This window comes from Odocoileus virginianus, chromosome 16 (assembly GCF_023699985.2).
Source record: "Odocoileus virginianus isolate 20LAN1187 ecotype Illinois chromosome 16, Ovbor_1.2, whole genome shotgun sequence".
Taxonomy (NCBI): Eukaryota; Metazoa; Chordata; class Mammalia; order Artiodactyla; family Cervidae; genus Odocoileus; species Odocoileus virginianus.
In genome coordinates, this window is record NC_069689.1 from 11,778,303 (window position 1) to 11,797,618 (window position 19,316).

Here is a 19,316-nt window from a genome sequence, read left to right on the forward strand (position 1 = left end):
ATTTTTAGAACAGACAACTAGACATGTAGGGGTGCGGCACTCTGCACAAAACTGGCAGCCTGGATGAAACAAGAGCTGCCCCCTTCACTATTTCCAACGGATGCTGTCTTTACTTGGCTCGCGGGAGGCTCCTTCAGAGCCAATGCATTCTCAAATTACTCCTCTGTTTGGTCCACCGAAGGTTACTGTATTCTGAGGCAACGGACTTCGTAAGATCTGGGAGGGGCAAGTGAGATGCCTGCCTCTCTCCAAGCAGTGAGAAAAGCGGAACTGCGAGGGGTCGTGTGAGGAAGGGGACAGCACACCCCAGGCACACAGAACTGGGAGCTCCGGAAACTGATCCCCTTCAGGCCGTCTTTGCCAGTGCAGCCCTGGGAAGGCCCAAAATCCCCCCAGGAATGACCGTGCCCCAGTCTGAAAACAGCTGCGCTAACAGTCATGACCAAAGGGGTTGAAATCACTGGTCAACAGACAGGGAATATAACACGTTGGAACTGATTTAAAAAAAAAAAAGAGTTATCCAGTCAACATAAGCCAGTTAAAACAAAAGGATACTTTGAGACTGAAAATAAATGGAAAATTATTAGGCAAATATAAATAAAAAGAACACTTGTTAGCAATTTTAATATCAAATAACAATTGAAGGAGAAAAAACATGATGAGGGATCCAGGGGATTATTAAACATGAAAAAAAAATCATAAGCACATACATATGTAACTATGTAATGAAAAAATGATGGGGAGAAATAATTAAATAAATCATTCCAGGGAAATTTTAGAAATATATGATTTACTAGATTTAGAGATACAAAGTAAAAAAAAAAAAAAAGTGGGAGGCATTAGTTCTCTACTCAGATATTCCTTGCTTGAAAGTTCTATTTATTTCAAGTTAGAAATCTCAAAACCATAGAAAGATACCAAAGATAAATTAAGGTCCCACCCCTCTCCTCTCCTCTGGTCCGCACTCCCCAGAATGTCTGTATGGAGTCAATTCAGTTCAGTCGCCCAGTCGTATCCGACTCTTTGCGACCCCATGAACTGCAGCATGCCAGGCCTCCCTGTCCATCACCAACTCCCGGAGTCCACCCAAACCCATGTCCATTGAGTCAGTGATGCCATCCAACCACCTCATCCTCTGTTGTCCCCTTCTCCTCCTGCCCTCAATCTTTCCCAGCATTGGGGTCTTTTCAAATGAGTCAGCTCTTTGCATCAGGTGGCCAAAGTATTGGAGTTTCAGCTTCATCAGTCCTTCCAATGAATATTCAGGACTGATTTCCTTTAGGATGGACTGGTTAGATCTCCTTGCAGTCCAAGTCAAGAGTCTCCTCCAACACCAAAGTTCAAAAGCATCAATTCTTCGGTGCTCAGCTTTCTTTATAGTCCAACTCTCACATTCATACATGACCACTGAAAAAACCATAGCCTTGACTAGATGGACCTTTGTTGGTAAAATAATATCTCTGCTTTTTAATATTTTGGAGCTCAAAAAAAATAAAGGCAGCCACTGTTTCCACTGTTTCCCCCTCTATTTGCCATGAACTGATGGGACCGGATGCCATGATCTTAGTTTTCTGAATGCTGAGCTTCAAGTCAACTTTTTCACTCTCCTCTTTCCCTTTCATCAACAGGCTCTTTAGTTCTTCTTCCCCTTCTGCCATAAGGGTGGTGTCATCTGCATATCTGAAGTTATTGATATTTCTCCCGGCAATCTTGATTCCAGCTTGTGCTTCCTCCAGCCCAGCAGACGTCATGATGTACTCTGCATATAAGTTAAACAAGCAGGGTGACCATATACAGCCTTGACGTACTCCTTTTCTTATTTGGAACCAGTCTGTTGTTCCATGTCCAGTTCTAACTGTTGCTTCCTGACCTGCATACAGGTTTCTCAAGAGGCAGGTTAGGTGGTCTGGTATTCCCATCTCTTTCAGAATTTTCCACAGTTTATTGTCATCCACACAGTTAAAGGCTTTGGCACTGTCAATAAAAGCAGAAACAGATGTTTTTCTGGAACTCGCTTGCTTTTTCGATGATCCAGCGGATATTGGCAATTTGATCTCTGGTTCCTTTGCCTTTTCTAAAACCAGCTTGAACATCTGGAAGTTCACGGTTCACGTATTGCTGAAGCCTGGCTTGGAAAATTTTGAGCATTACTTTACTAGCGTGTGAGATGAGTGCAATTGTGCGGTAGTTTGAGCACTCTTTGGCATTGCCTTTCTTTGGGATTGGAATGAAAACTGACCTTTTCTGGTCCAAAGGCCACTGTTGAGTTTTCCAAATTTGCTGACATAATGAGTGCAGCACTTTCACAGCATCATCTTTTAGGATTTGAAAGAGCTCAGCTGGAATCCCATCAGCTCACAAATCTCACTTATCTCAGTGATGCCTCCACTACACCTCTGTCCCCGTGAGGGGAGGGACTAGAGGAAGCGCTGCTTCTCGGACAGACTTGTGTAATTTAACATCTCCAAGAGTGACACACGGACAACATGCAGACATCCCGAAAACCTTGGGCTAGGAGAGAAGCCCGTCACAAAGAACCACACATTACAAGATTCCATTTACTGAAATGCCCAACATAGGCAGATCCACAGAGACAGAAGTAGCTTGGTGGTTGCTGGGGGAAGGGACTGGGGGGAAATGGGAAAGGACGGCTAAGTGGTACAGTTTCCCTTTTGGTAACAAAGATGTTCCAAAATTCATTGCGGTAACAGTGGCAAAACAGAATATATTAAAGTGTACTGAGCAAGTACACTTTAACTGGATGAATTTAATAGTATGTAAATTATGTCTGAATAAAGCTATGATTTAAAAAATACCTCCAATACAGCAACTGCAATGCTTCCAAATGGGTTGGTTATGAGTTGGTCGGACTTGGAGGCTGTTGAGGAAAACCACCTTACCGTTCTGGCTCACATCAGAAATAATCCCAGTAGAAAGGGCCTCAGGGGGGGTGACAACCCTCGTTATGTCAGCCTTCTAGAGGACGAAATGAAAATGGAAAGAAATGGGATTTCTGACTAACACGGCCTTCCCGGAATCCCGTTGTTGCAGTGTACGTGCTGTTTGGCTTCAAGGCAATGCCCATGAACCTGAACTATGCTCAGGCTTTAAGGGAAGTCTAGGAATTGGACCCAAGAAAAATTAACTTCTCAAGGTGTAAGTTGAGTATTTTAATGTTTCCAAGCCTTCCGCCTCCTTTCAGTGACAGCCAACGGCTTTAACAAGCCGTTGATAGATAAAGGACACATGAGCTAGTTTTGGTTAACTATAAATCGTCACTATAAATCCAAAGAAGTAGGAGAGTGAGAAACCATTTTTCATCATTCCAACTACTGGTGCTTTTTGTTTGTTCCTCTGAACTTTTGTTTTGCCTTGGTTTTGATTTTTACTTCATTTGGAATGGGTTTAACACCTGTCTGGATATGAGTAACCATCACCACAATCAGATTGAGTTCCCGTACCCCCCAAACTCCCTCCACTACTGCTTCCTGCTCACACCTCCCCCCAACACTTTCTCCCACTGATCTGTTCTCCATCGCCACCGTTTCCTTTCACAGAATGTTATACTAATGCAGTCTCTAGGCCTAAGATTACTGGGTTCTGTGCTTAACTTCCTAAGAAGCTGCCAATGGCACTGTCTCCCAGAGTAGCTGTTCCATTTCTATTCCTACCAGGAATGCCGGAGAGACGCACCCCAACCCGCGCTTGGTGCTGTCAGGATTTTATTTCAGCCGTTCTAGTGAATGCCTTGTCATACCGCCCTGTAATTTTAACTTGCGTTTCCTAATGACTGATGATGCTGTGTATTTTTTCACATGCTTGTTTGCCATCTGTATATCCTCTTTGGTGAAGTATCGATTCAATCTTTTGCCCATTTTTTAGAAACTGGGCTGTTTTATTACTGTTAACTTTGGGAGTTTCTCTGTACATTCCAAAGACAAGTCCTCTGGGGTATGCAATGCTTTTACATTGCCCTCCCCACCCCAGTGTCTTTTCACAGAGTAACAGTTTTTAATTTTGATGAAATCAAAATTATTTTAATTTGACTAAGTCTAATTCATCTCTTTTTTTCTTTTATGGATGGCTGCTTTTGGTCAAATCTTTTGCCTAACCCTAGGTCATGAAGGTTGTCTCCAGTTTTCTCCCAGAATTTTTATAGTTTCGTATTTTACATTTGGATTTAGCATCCATTTTGAGGTAACTTTTGTACAATGTATAGGGCTTAGGTCAGAGTTCATTTTTTTGGCATAGTCGCATCTAATTGTTCCAACTTGAACATCTGCTGAAAAGCAATGGTTTCTTCATTAAACTGCTTTTGCACCTTTGGCAAACATCAATTGTCCAATGTCTCCCTAAGTCATCTTGAAAAACCACGAGGTAATAAGCTTACTCGTATCGTACACACATTTCATTATCGGAACTCAGAACCTCAGTCAGGAACACTGAATGGGTATTTGACTCAAGTTATTTCGTGATATAGGCCATGGAGTACGTAACCAGGCCCTGTCAGGGCTGGAGCACAGAAGGAATGCTGAGATCAGGTTTTGGTATCACAATATGAGAGGTACTGCCCCCTGGAAACATTCTGAGAGGGTGACTAAGACAGTGAGGCAAACAGAAATCAGAACACATAAGGACTGGCTGAGAGATGAAAGGAAACGAGAGCACGACCTCTGGGCCTATGAAATGGAGCTCACTGGAGAGACGGAAGGCTGCTTTTATGGGATCCCGAGGGAGGTTATCAGGGCCAGTGGCTGCAAGCACGGAATGTGCTTGATGCTGGAGTCCAGAGATGGACAAGCTATGCTTCCTGCTTTAGAGCGGGAAAACTGTTTGGGTTTGACACAGGCCATCCGGTCAGGTTTTAAGTGTAACGGCCATCTGTTTTATAGGAGACTGAACAGGATGATTTGTTTGAGTTTGATTCTGTGTGACTGCCAAAGCTGGCCCAATGGACTCTGTCTTTGGGTTTAATGGCCTCATGAAGAGGCTCAGGTCACGTGAAAGAAATCTGCCCACACTCTCAAAACAGTGGTTGCAAAACTGAATTTGGAAACCAAGCCTCGTGATATTAGTCCATGATTCCTTTTTACTGTTTGTCAAAATTTTTAATCAACACTGTGTTTGTTGCAGACTCACTGGAAAAGAGCCTGATGCTGGGAAAGATATAGGGCAGGAGGAGAGGAGGATGACAGAGGATGAGCTGGCTGGATAGTATCATGGACTCAAAGGATATGAGTCTGAGCAGATTCTCGGAGATGGCGAAGGACAGGCCTGCTGCAGTCCATGAGGTAGCAAAGAGTCAGACACGACTGAGTGACTGAACAACAAGAAGTAACCGAAATGCCTCCTTTTTGTCCACGTGTCTCCTGGGTTCTTCCGACTCGTTGGGTTTTCAGTCTTGCAGGCTCACTGTCTCAGAAGCCTTTAAAGAGAAAGGAATCCTGCATCTGAAATTTCAACACTTTTGTTTTCAATGACAAGATGGAGGGAAAACATCGCATCACATCAGACAGGTCTCTTCTCAAGATTTTAGTTCTGCTCTGAGCTGCTTCTGGGTGACCTACTGCTCTAATTAGGCTGGAAGTCAACTTGGCTTCCATGGGATTCAGGGTAATGGCTGGAGGAAAAAGTTGTCAAAACTGCTTAACATCATCAGGGCTCACAGTGGCCTCAGAGCATTCCAGGAATTCATCGATTCATTTCATAATGCATTCTGCCGGTTAACCATAAACACAGGCACACAGGGAGAACAAACATCATGGAGTGATTTAGTCTGAATTAATACACTCGGGACAGAACAAAGCAGACAAATGGCAATGCTTGAGTTTATTGCCAGTCCCTTCCCCAAGCTCCCCAAGCAGGGGCGCGGGACAGGAGGAAGTCACCGAGGACCCAGGCCGACTGTCCCGCCTCCTCCTTTCTCCCGTGTGCTCAGCCACGAGAGGGGAGAGAAGGAACCCCAGCCCGTTCTGGCTGACAGAGTTCTGGTGAGGATCAGAGCAGATGATAGGTGCGGAAAAGTGAAAAAGCCATGTCCTCAAGGGAGAGACGTGTTCACTTAACAAGCATGTGTGCGTCACCTGTGACATGACATGCACTGTGTGAAACATCAGAGATGTGAACTGAAGTGAAACATACCCCGGCACTCGAGATGGTCAGATGCAACATGCTGCTTGCTGCTGGGACACTGCAGGGTGTCCTAGCACAGGGTGACCTGAGAGCACAGGCGAGGTCTGTTCCCAGGCGGGGCAGTTAGGAACGACGACTGCACGTTCAGCCTAACAGGGCATTAAGGCAGAAGAGAACTGTTCCTGATTTCAGAAAACACCTCCCTCTATTTCACACGATGCTCGAGGTGATCTGCAAAGTGGGCCCTGGCTTTATGATTAGCCTCACTCTATTCAAAGTCAGTGAGGTTTCCCTGGAGGCTCAGCGGTAAAGAATCCGCCTGCCAATGCAGGGGACATGGGTTCAATCCCTGGGTCAGGAAGATCCCCGAGAGATGGAAATGGTAACCCACTCCAGTATTCTCGCCTGGAAAATGCTATGGACAGTGGAGCCTGGTTGTCAGAGTTGGACAGGACTTAGCAGCTGAACAACAACATTATAAAGCAGAGGCTCCCAACCAGGGAGGTTACTGGCATGGAGTAGGTAAGACCGACAATGCTGTGAACATCCTGCAATACACAGGGTAGCCCCCACAACAAACGATCACCTGGGCCCAAATGTCATCTGTGCCAATGTGGAGCAGGCCTGCCGTAAAGGAGACAGGTCCACGGAGAAGCAGCAGCTCATTTAAAAGGCCACAGCGAGTTAGTGGAAAGGCTGGAACCCGAACGCAGGTCTCCTGGGACCTGGCACTCAGACAGCCCAGGTCACACAGCCCACACCACTCTACACCTGGGCAGCGGAGAAGACTAGCCTGAAGGACGAGGGCCGGGGCAGGAGCGCGACTGATGCTGGGGTCCTGGAATCGGAGCAGCACCGACAGGGAGAGAGACGAGGGGCAAGAGAAAAGCAGAGGAGGAGGCAGGCAGGGGAGGTCTATTTCTGACTCCTAGCGAGAACAGCCTTCAACATTTCCACAGTGATCTGCACGTAAAGAGGCTGGCTTCACACTCTCAATCATCACAACAGCCTCATCAGTGCGGTCGGTCGGTGGAAGAGGCCAAGATAAAAACATATTTTCTGAAGCTCAGAAGGATGAAACACTTTACCCAGCGTTCCTGAACCTGCAGAGCAGGGCAGGCCTCGGTCAGCACCCTCTCGGGCAGCTGACAGGAGCCTCGCACCAGCTACTGCTCCTCGGCCTGCTGCAGCCCACGGAGGGGGCGTGGGGGCGGGGGGCAGGTCCCTCTGAAAGGGCTGAGCTGTGAAGGCAAGCATGCAGGCCCCCGGTGGTAGAGGCGGAGGCCCTGTTTGGAGGCCAGCGCCTAACTGCAGGGAGCCCCCGCCTCCCTGCGCATCGCTGCCGGTCCTCGCAGCGAGAGACCCACCAGTTCACCTTGAGGAGCCCTCCCTGCTCTGCAAACCAAGTCCAGTCTATTTTTAAATTCTCTATTCCACAGAAGCCAATGATGCTGCTTCTGAGTGTGGCCAATGAAAACTGTTACTAGGGAGGCAGCTGCTACAGCTGAGCTCCTGAGCCTCTGCTGACAGGAGATAGAATTACTTTGTTAATGAGCTAATTTTTCAAAAAAAAAAAAAAAAAAACCTTTGTCCAAAAAGCCTGGCTGCTGTTTCAGGCGGTTCTGCTGCTGACGGCTTAGCTCCTGCTAACGTTTCTCCTGTGACTGATGGCCTGACTGGGCGTCAAGGATGCACAGGGCAGGTGTGGTGGGACGGGGGAAATGCAAGCTACTCCTGCCAGGCTCCAGGGTCTCAGGGAAACAAGTTACCTTCCAGGACTGTCATCTCATCTTTAAAATGAGGGGGCGGGATGAGCAGGCCCCTTAAGCACAGTCAGCACTGACCCTCAAACCATTTTGAGTCTGGTCTGAGTCAGCTTCTTCGTTTCCACTCCGCTTGTGAAGATTAAATAAAACAATGAAAAACTCCTGAAAAGCAGGACATGTCACTGTTGGAGAAGCTTGTCAGAGGGGCATGAAGCCTGGCACTCTGCTCTAGTAATACACGGAAGGCCACTTATCCGGGTGCCAGTTTATTTGTTCACAGGGGCCTCCAGCAGTAGCTTTCAACTAAGGAATGCAGCTCGTTCAGTGTGACAGGAAAAATTCGAGAGAAAATTCCACCACAAGTAATTATTATGAAGTACCGACATTTGCAAAAACTACCTTTTTCCCCATCACCAAGCCAATCAAAGTCACGCCACAACATCATTTTTGCTACTTTACAGTGTGATCTTTCTGGCAGAGTGGTGGAATCACATTCCATACAACCCTGGGTGGGCACTTCCTAGTTTGGGCGACTCTTCAACTTCCACTGAATTGCACTTCAATTTTATCAGTCTAGATCTAGTTAATAACAGAGTTCATGATTTAAAAATTAAAAAACAAAACCAAAAAAACCCCTATCATCCTGGCCTGCAGTCTGTGAACGAATGTACCTGTTTTTGACACACAAGGCCGCTGAAACTTCAGCATGCTAACACAGGCCTGTTCGGCCTCGCAGCTCTGCCTCCTCTGGGCGCACACCCACTCGTCACCAGCAGAGCGCCTTCGAAGTCGCTGCCTCAAAGCCATCTATGAGACAGTGACTAGATCCCGCTGCTCCAGCTGTCAGGCCCTCAGGAGATCTTCACCTCCTGCTCTTCACAAAGCCTTTGAACTCTAAAATTTTAATAATCTCGATTTCCCACCAATACCGGCCTCTTTTTCAACTTTGAGTTCATAGCCAGGAAATGATTAATCAAGGTCCTGCCCAAACTGATTGTGAACACACAGACCTGCCTGTGAACCCACAAGGGAACTTGCAGGGCAGACGACACCTTGCTCCATCTGTCTGCGTCTACCGCAGCGCCGTGTGCTCCGGAAACCACCACCTGACTCAGCCACTGGGCGGGATGCTGCTCTGGTCACCTCTGCAGCCCCAGGCCCTGATGCAGGACTGGACGTGGGCAGCTGTTTAAATGAAGGACTACTGGATGGAGGAAGCACAGTCCGGACAGTGACATGGCCTGACCCTGGGACCACAAGACGCAGACCAGCGCAAGCTCTGTCCTTGAGCGGCAGCGGGACCCCAGGCAGATCTCTTCACCTCTCTACCCCTGGCCTATTTGGTCACCTGTAAGATGATTTAATAAGGTGACTGATCCTTATGCTGCCTGGGACTGATGAGGCGACAGCAGACCTAAAAGCCATGGGTATACTGTAAAGCAACCACAAAAGCAATGGGCTGTTTTTATACATACATATAAAGAAACCTCTTCTAGCCTGACCTTTGGGATAGTAACTGTCACGCAGAACTTTTCCTAGATGCTCCTTCCCCTGCAAACACGAAGGATGCCAGGCTAATCCCACATGCTAGCAGCCTCTATAAAATCCTAAGCTCAAGAGACCCCTGCTTGGGGCACAGAGGAAAGAGCCCAGGAGGCACGCGACGTGGGCAGCTGGTCGAGTCTCCCATCCATTCCCCATTGGCCTCGGACAAGCGAGTCCCCTCTCTGCCTCAGTGTCCGGATGAGAAGCGATCCCCTCAAAGCTTCCTTGTCTGGCTCCTGCCCCTCAGTGGTCCCCCACTTGCCATAGCCCTTTCCCACCCAGAGTTCACAGGCAGCTCTAACTCCATCAATCCCAAGCAGGAGGCTCACCACCCTCGGATGGGGTAGTATCAACACACCGGCTGGAACGAGCTCCTCTATCATCGTCTCTGTGCCCAGCTTTTCTTTGAACAGTTTCTGCTTTTTTTTTCCCCTTAGGGGAAAGCGTGAGTGCAGTTCCCGACAATCACAAATTATGCAGTTGCGTTTCCCACATTTGGGGAAATTGCAGGGGTCAGCACATCCGTAGTGCAATGGAAAGCCTCGCCCTGGGAAAACTACCTTCGTGATCATGGCATCTCCCCTGCCAGGTAACTAATAGTTTCTACTTAATAAAAGCTCCTATAACTTATTTGGCAGGCAACCTGGAAATCCTTTCCTATTCATCGAATGATTTGCCAAGAACTGATAGCCCAGATCAAACCCCGGGAGTTCTCACCTGGACTAACTCAGCTTCCTAATGGGCTTCCCTGTCTCCAGATATAGCGCCTTCAAACCCACCTCTCACAGTCCGTTCCAAGGGTAACTGGATAAAATGCAAATCTGACAACCTCAGGTCCTCACATAAACCCCTCTGAAGAGGACCGATCTCCTGTGGGAAAAGGTGTAAAGCCTGCCTGAGTTTCAGCGCTGGGAAGCTTATCCCCGGCACGTGCCCCGGACAGTCTCATCCCGTGTCTATCCATCCCTGTCCCGCCACCCCCACTACATGGGAGGACCGCTTTCAGGCTCTGTCTCTGCTGGAACCTTTTCAGCACACACCCAGCAGCACCTGCATGTCAGGTCCCCCGACCCCAGGTCTGCAGCTCAGATTCCACTACATGGTCTGTTTCTGGTCTGTCACTGTGGGCTCTGGGAGGGGAGTCACCAGGTTTGAATTCATCTTCCCCATCGCCTGGCAGCCTGGGAGTGCTCAGCCCATGTTTATTTTCCTATGGCTTTGTATGAAGCTTTCTGGACAGTTCTTTCTTTTTTTTAACAGAAAGTGCATCCTCTTTTTTAAAAAAAATATTTACTTGAGGCACACAGGATCTTCAATCTTCCTCCTGGACATGTGTGACCTAGTTCCCAATCTAGGGATTGAACCCAGACCCCCTGCAGTGACAGCAGAGAGTCTTACCACTGACCCCTAGGGAAGTCTCTGGACAGTTCTAATATGGGATTCTGGATAGAGGGGTTGCTGCTGCGTTTGTGTGTTTAAGCAAAATTTCTGTGTTTAAGAAATGTCACGTGTCATGAAGAATTCAGGTCAGTTCAGTTGCTCAGTCGTGTCCAACTCTTTGCGACCCCATGAACTGCAGCCCGCCAGGCCTCCCTGTCCATCACCAACTCCCGGAGTTCACCCAAACCCATGTCCACTGAGTCAGTGATGCCATCCAACCATCTCATCCTCTGTCACCCCCTTCATCTCCTGCCCTCAATCTTTCCCAGCATCAGGGTCTTTTCAAATGAGTCAGCTCTCCACATCAGGCGGCCAAAGTAATGGAGTTTCAGTTTCATCAGTCCTTCCAGTGAATATTCAGGACTGATTTCCTTTAGGATGGACTGGTTAGATCTCCTTGCAGTCCAAGGGACTCTCAAGAGTCTTCTCCAACATCACAGTTCAAAAGCAACAATTCTTTGGTGCTCAGCTTTCTTTATAGTCCAACTCTCACATTCATACATGACCACTGAAAAAACCATAGCCTTGACTAGATGGACCTTTGTTGGTAAAATAATATCTCTGCTTTTTAATATTTTGGAGCTCAAAAAAAATAAAGGCAGCCACTGTTTCCACTGCTTCCCCCTCTATTTGCCATGAACTGATGGGACCGGATGCCATGATCTTAGTTTTCTGAATGCTGAGCTTTAAGTCAACTTTTTCACTCTCCTCTTTCCCTTTCATCAACAGGCTCTTTAGCTCTTCTTCCCTTTCTGCCATAAGGGTGGTGTCATCTGCATATCTGAAGTTATTGATATTTCTCCCGGCAATCTTGATTCCAGCTTGTGCTTCCCCCAGCCCAGCATTTCTCATGATTACTCTGCATATAAGTTAAACAAGCAGGGTGACAATATACGGCCTTGACGTACTCCTTTTCTTATTTGGAACCAGTCTGTTGTTCCATGTCCAGTTCTAACTGTTGCTTCCTGACCTGCATACAGGTTTCTCAAGAGGCAGGTTAGGTGGTCTGGTATTCCCATCTCTTTCAGAATTTTCCACAGTTTATTGTCATCCACACAGCGAAAAGCTTTGGCACTGTCAATAAAGCAGAAACAGATGTTTTTCTGGAACTCGCTTGCTTTTTCGATGATCCAGCGGATATTGGCAATTTGATCTCTGGTTCCTCTGCCTTTTCTAAAACCAGCTTGAACATCTGGAAGTTCACGGTTCACATATTGCTGAGAAGCCTGGCTTGGAGAATTTTGAACATTACTTTACTAGCGTGTGAGATGAGTGCAATTGTGCGGTAGTTTGAGCATTCTTTGGCGCTGCCTTTCTTTGGGTAATTAAAAGACTTTAAATTAGAAAGTTCTGTCCAGGGGCAACTGAAGGTGCCATCTCTGCGTCTGTTCTCTGCCGCCTGCCCTGCGTGTGTGTTGTGAGCCCTTCAACACTGCCCCACCTCGCAAATGGGTCCCAGCCACACGCCTCGCTCGACGCTGGAGGTATGCAGCCTGGCTCCTGGATCCACATTCCCCTGAAACTGCACACAATGTGTGGCTTAAGCACATTGGACTTTCTCAGAGACTGTGTTAATAATTTCCATTAATTTTTCAAAAGGGCTCCAAATTGCCAAAAAGAGCCTTCCCTGCTCCCCAAACAGAAGCTCGGGGGCTGCGGCTGAAGCCCTGTCACGGTATGTTCCTGCTTGGGGACCGCTGCCCACAGACTAGGGGCTTAAAGGGGGCAGAGCCTCCATGGTGTTCTCGTCAGGAACAGAGAAATCAGGAGCAATTCACGGGGCGTTTGGAAACCTCCAGAAGCAGTGAAACCCAATACAGAGCACAGAGTACTGCGCAAATCTGGAAATTCTACTTGGCCCAGCAATTTCAAGTCCGTTTGCGAAATGCAATAATGTAACAGAGATCGGAGTTACTCTTCCTTCTCAGTTCAGGGGGACTCAGGAGCTGCACGGTCCAAGGCCATGCCTCGAGGCACGTGTGACCAGGAGCAGCAGAAACAGGGCCAGTCTGAGGAGGGATACTAGTGTAAAAGACACACCAGACTTCAACGACTTGGAACCAAAAGTCATCTAATAATAGCTGATCAATAATTTCTCTGTCGATTACGTGTTGGAGTTACAGTATTTTAGACACAGTACTTTATTTTTTATTTTAACTAATTTATTTCACTTTACAGCATTGCATTGGTTTTGCCATACGTTGACTTGAATCCGCCATGAGTGTACATGTGTTCCCCATCCTGAAAAGATACCGTACTTCAGATAAGGAGACTGCTGAAATTAATTTTATCTGTCCTTTTTACTTAACAGGGCGACTAAATGTTTAAAATGCTGCACACGGCTCCCATTTGCAGCTTGGGTCCTATTTCTGTCGGTCAGGGCTGCTCCAGCGGACACGCCACCACTGCTCACGAGTCTCTCACTGGATGCACTGTCAGTGCTTAAGGACCTGATTCTCACCTTAGAGATGTTCCACTCTCCGCAAACCAAAAGCTAAGCTTTCAGAGAGAGTTTTCTAAGACAGACACTAGCATTTTCACAAAAATAAAAAACTGTTCTCGAAAGAGGATCTGGAAAAATACACTAAAACAAATTTATCCATCGGGTCCAAATCCATGGTGCAAGCCATCTGGCGACACACGATGGAAAATGTCGCATCTGGGGTTTACGTCTAATAGTTTCTCTCTAAAGACGTTTACTGAGCACCTACTGCATACTGGACTCTTCAGATCTATCATCATTATTTCCATTTTAAATACGAGAGAAATGAAGCTAGGAGTGACTCAAGGCCACTGGTGGGTGGCACGTCACCCTGAAGCCAGGTCATGGTACACGGCACACTGCTCCCCCCTTCTCTCCCCGCACCTTAATGAAGGCACAAACATCATGCCGCTAATTAAGGAAGCTATTCTGTGAGGCAGACGTGAGAGGTTATCAATCACCACATTGAAGGAGGGCACTCAAAGCCTGTGTGAAGGACTTGCCCACACCTCACAGACTGGCGGAGCACAGTCTCGCACCCAGGAGTCCTCCTGTCTTTTCAAACGCATCCTCTCTATATGCTACTAAACACCACTTCCTCCTTTAATTAATACTGTGTCCTTGGTCTTGGAATTAAAGGGGACAACAGAAGGTGGACTATTATTGCCAATAACAGTCATATTCATATTCAGTGACAAAACATACACGACTATATATTATATACTCCCACATTATGAATGTAGAAGCTGAGACATAAGACAGCCGAGTGACTTTGATGAACAGAGCTACTTATGGACCAAATGAGAATTAAACGTGAGGACAACAAAGAGTTAAACTGGGAAGCCTTTCCTCTTGGTCTCTAACTCCAGGGAGGGTCTGACTGATTGATGTACAGGTGTAGGTAGGAAAATGTCAAAGCGAAAAGCGCAAGAAGACCCACAGAAAGGGTTAACTTCTTGCGAGGGAAGTGCATTCTCTGTGTAGGAGTCGGGTCTGGTTTTGTTCTGTTGAGGACCCTGTTGACCCAGGTCCTCAACCTCCCTGGGTCTGCACTTCCCCGAGTTACAGGGCAGGGCAGCAACAGAACAGAAGCTGTCAGACGTGAGTCCGAGACCCGCCAGGCTCTGCTGAGAGCGACCCTGGCGATCACGCCAAGTTGGGACCCTTCCCCGCTGTTTCCACATCTGTAGGAGGGAGCGCATTCCTAACTTGCTGAGTGTGGTGTTAATTAAATAATGTATTATAAATAGAGCTCTTGGCACTTAGTAGCGGAATTTAGAGAAGCTGTCCCAGCTGTATCCTATGGTCTAGCTCTGAATGATAAATGAGGATATAATAACTATAAATTGCCCGAGACACAGAGGGTGTTCAGTAAATATTACTTCCCTTTCCCGCTGGAAATGCCTCAAGGGACCCCGTTGAAAATGAAAAGTATTTAAATACTGGGTCCAAAAAAGTGGCTCCTAGCGCGATGAACCAGAGGAGAGCTCAAGAGCTTTTTCAGTTCTAAAGGTGCTTTTTCGTCTTCTGAAAGCACCCCCCAAGCCTTCACAGACTGTCTTCAGATGAGATCCTGAGTTCCCTGAGCATCCTATTCTGTTTTAAATGTGTCTGCATCAGTCAGCTTGGGCGGCTGTAATGAAATACCGTGGACTGGGTATCCTAGCAGTGACAACTCCCGTCCTCGTAGGAGGAGGAGGCCGAAGTCCAGATCAAGGGTGGGTAGGCGGCTTCCTTGAGAGGCCTCTCCCTTGGGCAGTGGATGCCGACCCCCCACCCCGGGCCTCACACAGCCTTCCTCTGTGCGAGAGCTCTCCTGGGAGACTTTGCTATTCTTAAAGGAACAAGTCCCAGTGGACGAAGCCTCCAGCCTTATGACCGATTTGACCTTCAGTACCTCCTTAAAGGCCGCATCTCCAAATACAGTCACACTGGGGCTGAGAGCTTCGACCCACAAATTTAGGGGGACACAATTCAGTCCACAAGTGTCCCAGACCACAACCCTCTGTTGGATGCCTGATGGATACAATCCAGTGAACGTGGTCTGACAGTTCTGAAGATTACCAGGGTACTCAACTCCTCTGGAGGTAAAAACGGTACAGGTTTTACTCTGTTCTTATTTATCTTGCATGGTTTTGAATTATTGGGATTCTTTAGGTTGTAAGTGACAGACACTAATGGGAAAAAATGGAATCAGTTCATACAGAGCAAAAAAGATAAGGCTGTTGGCTAAGTCTGGATTAAGGAGGATGGCACATGGGACACAGAAGCTCAATGATGCCAGAAGAATTCAGGTTCTTTGGCCTTTGCTGAAGCCTACCACCCTCTCTGCCTTCATTTTCAGACAGTCTTTCCCCACATGGTAGGAAGGAAGGCTCGATGACTTGAGGCTTTCTTGATCCCGCCAGAGAAAAGACGGACCTTTCCTAAGGGCCGTAGGCCAGCAGGGGTCCCACGGAGGACTTAGACGTCACCCTGCACCTGAACCAATCCCCACAGCAGGGGCTGGGTCGTGGCCGGCCCACACAAACTGCATGACCAGGTCAGGTGACCACGGAACAGAGTGCTAGTTCCCCTCTACCTAACCCTGCTCTCCAAAAACAGCGGCTGCGCACAACACAGCCTCTCTCAAGGAGTAACAGTGCCATTCCAGGGAACAAACAGGTGTGCTAAAACATAACTTGGTGGTCTCTCGCTTTAAAATCTCTTGGAACTTCCTTGGTGGTGCAGTTGATGGGAATCCACTTGCTAATGCAGGGGCCATGGGTTTGATCCCTTGTCTGGAAAAATTCCACAAGCTATGGAGCAACTAAGCCCTTGAGCCATAACTACTGAGCCCGTGCTCCGCAACACGAGAAGCCACTGCAACGAGCAGGCCACGCACTGCAAAGAAGAGCAGCCCTGCCTGGCGCAACCAGGGCGGCCGTGCCCAGCAGCAAAGACCCGGCACAGACAAGAATAAACAAACCGAAGACCCAACTCTCCATCTTTGTGCCACACCTGACCTACTGAAATGACCTGAAGCTCATCTCTGTCTCTCTGGCCGGGTGCTGAAACACAACTCCCCTTCATGGACCGCAGACCTGTGGCGGCAAAGGGGCTTGTGTAACTCAGAGGAGTGATGGGCCACACTGTGCAGGGCCACTCAGGACGGATGGGTCCCAGCGGAGGGTTCCGACAGAACAGGGCCCCCTGGAGGAGGGACTGGCGATCCACTCCAGTATTCTTGCCTCGAGAACCATGTGAACAGTATGAAAAGGCAAAAAAAAATGATACCAGAAGATGAGGCCCCCAGGTAAGAAAGTATCCAGTATGATACTGAGTAAGAGCAGAGAAATAGCTCCAGAAAGAATGAAAAGGCTGGGCCAAAAGTGGAAATGACGCTCAGCTGTGGATGTGTCTGGGGGGTGAAGGTAAAATCCGATGCTGTGAAGAACAGCATTGCCTAGGAACCCGGAATGTTAGGTCCCTGAATCAAGGTAAATTGGAAGTGGTCAAGCAGGAGATGGCAAGAGTTAACATTGACATCTTAGGAATCAGTGAACTAAATGGACAGGAATGGGCAAGTTTAATTCAGATGAACATTATACCTACTACTGTAGGCAAGAATCCCTTAAAAGAAATGGAGTAGCCCTCATAGTTAACAAAATACAGTACTTGGGTACAATCTCAAAAATGACGGAAAGATCTCGGTTCATTTCCAAGGCAAACCATTCAACATCACAGTAATCCAAGCCTATGCCCCAACCACTAATGCCAAAGAAGCTGAAACTGAATGGTTCTATGAAGACCTACAAGACCTTCTAGAACTAACATCAGAAAAAGATGTCCTTTTTGGACTTCCCTAGTGGTCCAGTGGCTAAGATTCTGTGCTCCCAATGCAGGGGGCCCAGATTCAACCCGTGGTCAGGGAACTAGATCCCACATGCTGCAATTAAGATCCAGGGCAGCCAAATTTTAAAAAAAGTCAATATTAAAAAAAAAAAAAGTCCTTCTCATTACAGGGGATTGGAATGCAAAATCAAAAAGTCAAGAGAGCCTGGAGTGCTGTAGCCCATGGGGTTGCAAAGAGTTGGACACTTTAGTGATTGAATAACAACAACAGAAAACATAAGTGACTTATTTGAAGTTGGTAAAGAATGCTCTGACACGTTAGCACTCCCCCACCTGCACTGGTATGCAAAATTGCAGCAAGTTTCTTCTCCTGACAGTCCTTTAAAACAGCTAGACTTTATCATGGAAACATCAAGTCTAATTACATCAAGAGGCTGATATATTAGAAATTCCTTAAAAAAAGAAACCACAGATGGGCACATCTGAGAGAATCAGCAGTGCTATTTAAAAAAAAAAAAAAGCCACCACATGCACACTGGTGAATGAAATTTACCATTTTGGAACTGTCCAAAAATTTCTAGCTGCCAGGGACATATCAGAAAAACACAAAATAAACTGCCTTAGCAATCCAAATTGAATACAACAAAGTGAGTGAGTCTCGATTTTCCAATTGGGTGGCTTCATTAAATTCCAAAAACAGAAAACCTAGCAAAAATACAATTTAGGGAGACGTCCCTGGTGGTCCAGTGGGTTCAATCCCTGGTCAGGAAACTAAGATCCCACATGCGGCAACAATTAAGCCTACACGCCACAACGACTGAGACTGCACGCCACGACTAGAGTCCATGAGCCACAATTAAAGATCCCATATGCTTTGATACCCAATGCAACCAGATAGATAAATATTTTTAAAACACACAAAACACAATTTAGAAAGAAAATTCAAGAAACAAAGTCTCACAGTAAAACATTTTTCACGTGTAACACGCCAGCTACAGAACCCAGAGACCTAAAAGACAAAATCCACTCATTCATCCAACAACTGTTAACTGTTCTTCAAATAGCTGGCAGATGCTGTGCTGGGTACTAGAGTGGAAATGAACTTGGTAAACACCAATTGAAGAAAGAAAAAAACGAGTTTTACTGTTAACAAAGCATTTCTACATATACAATCACACTTTTCCTCACAATATTTTACAGATAAGGCAAGTGAGACCCAAAAAGAATAAAAAATAATTTGCCCCAAATTACAATACATAGCCAGTAAGAGCAGAAGCCTGAACTCATACCTAAATGAGACTGCAAACCTCAGGCCTTATTATCTTCTTCCCTTTATGTATCTTCCCCTGAATACTTTCTTCTCCTGGCATACTGCAATCCACGGGCTTGCAAAGAGTAGGTCACTAAGCAGTCACTTAGTGACTGAACAACAATCCTCTCTCCTCCCTCTTCTAATTCCCAGGCTCAGATTCTCTTCCAGACAGCAGCATTTTCCAGGGTTTAAAATGAAAATTAAGTGTTAGGCGCTATCGGTGGGGAACTTGCCTGACAGTGCGGGAGATGCAGAAATACTCAGGTTCTATCCCTGGGTGCGGAAGATTCCCCTAGAGGAGGAAATGGCAACCCACTCCAGTATCCTTGCCTGGAGAATGCCATGGACGGAGGAGCCTGGCGGGCTACAGTCCATGGGGTCGCACAGAGTCAGACATGACTGAAGCGACTTAGCATGCATGCAAATGTTAGGCAGCAAAAATCCCTTCATCAAACATACATGAGAAACTCAGGGGCAAAATTCACACATGTAATAGCTGTGCCGGCAGGACTTATCAGAGCTTCCATGCTACCCTCCAGCAGGGATGGGCTGTGCAATTCTTATCAACCAACTGACCACAGAACTCTCTTCAGCCACAAAGCCCCTCGTATGACTAAGGCAGTAAAGGCACAGGTCCCAGAGTCAGACGGCGCAGGGTCAAGTGCCAGCTCGTGTGAAGCTGGACAAGCTGCGGGATAGACACGACAATGCCAGCAGCCCTCTCGTAGGACCCTGATGAGGAACGTCCTGCACCTGTTCACGCGAGTGAAGGTCTCAGCAGGTCCCACTGATCACAGTCAGGGCT

At 47.1% G+C, this 19,316-nt stretch overlaps 1 protein-coding gene and 1 non-coding gene across 4 annotated transcripts in view; both read right to left on the reverse strand.

The window, feature by feature from the left end:
• EVL (Enah/Vasp-like) overlaps nucleotides 1-19,316 on the reverse strand; it is a 143,057-nt gene that overhangs the window by 74,518 nt on the left and 49,223 nt on the right. The window lies entirely within an intron of this gene.
• LOC139038871 (U1 spliceosomal RNA) lies at nucleotides 9,878-10,040 on the reverse strand. The gene has a single exon (XR_011492008.1). It is a non-coding gene; the product is annotated as a U1 spliceosomal RNA (small nuclear RNA).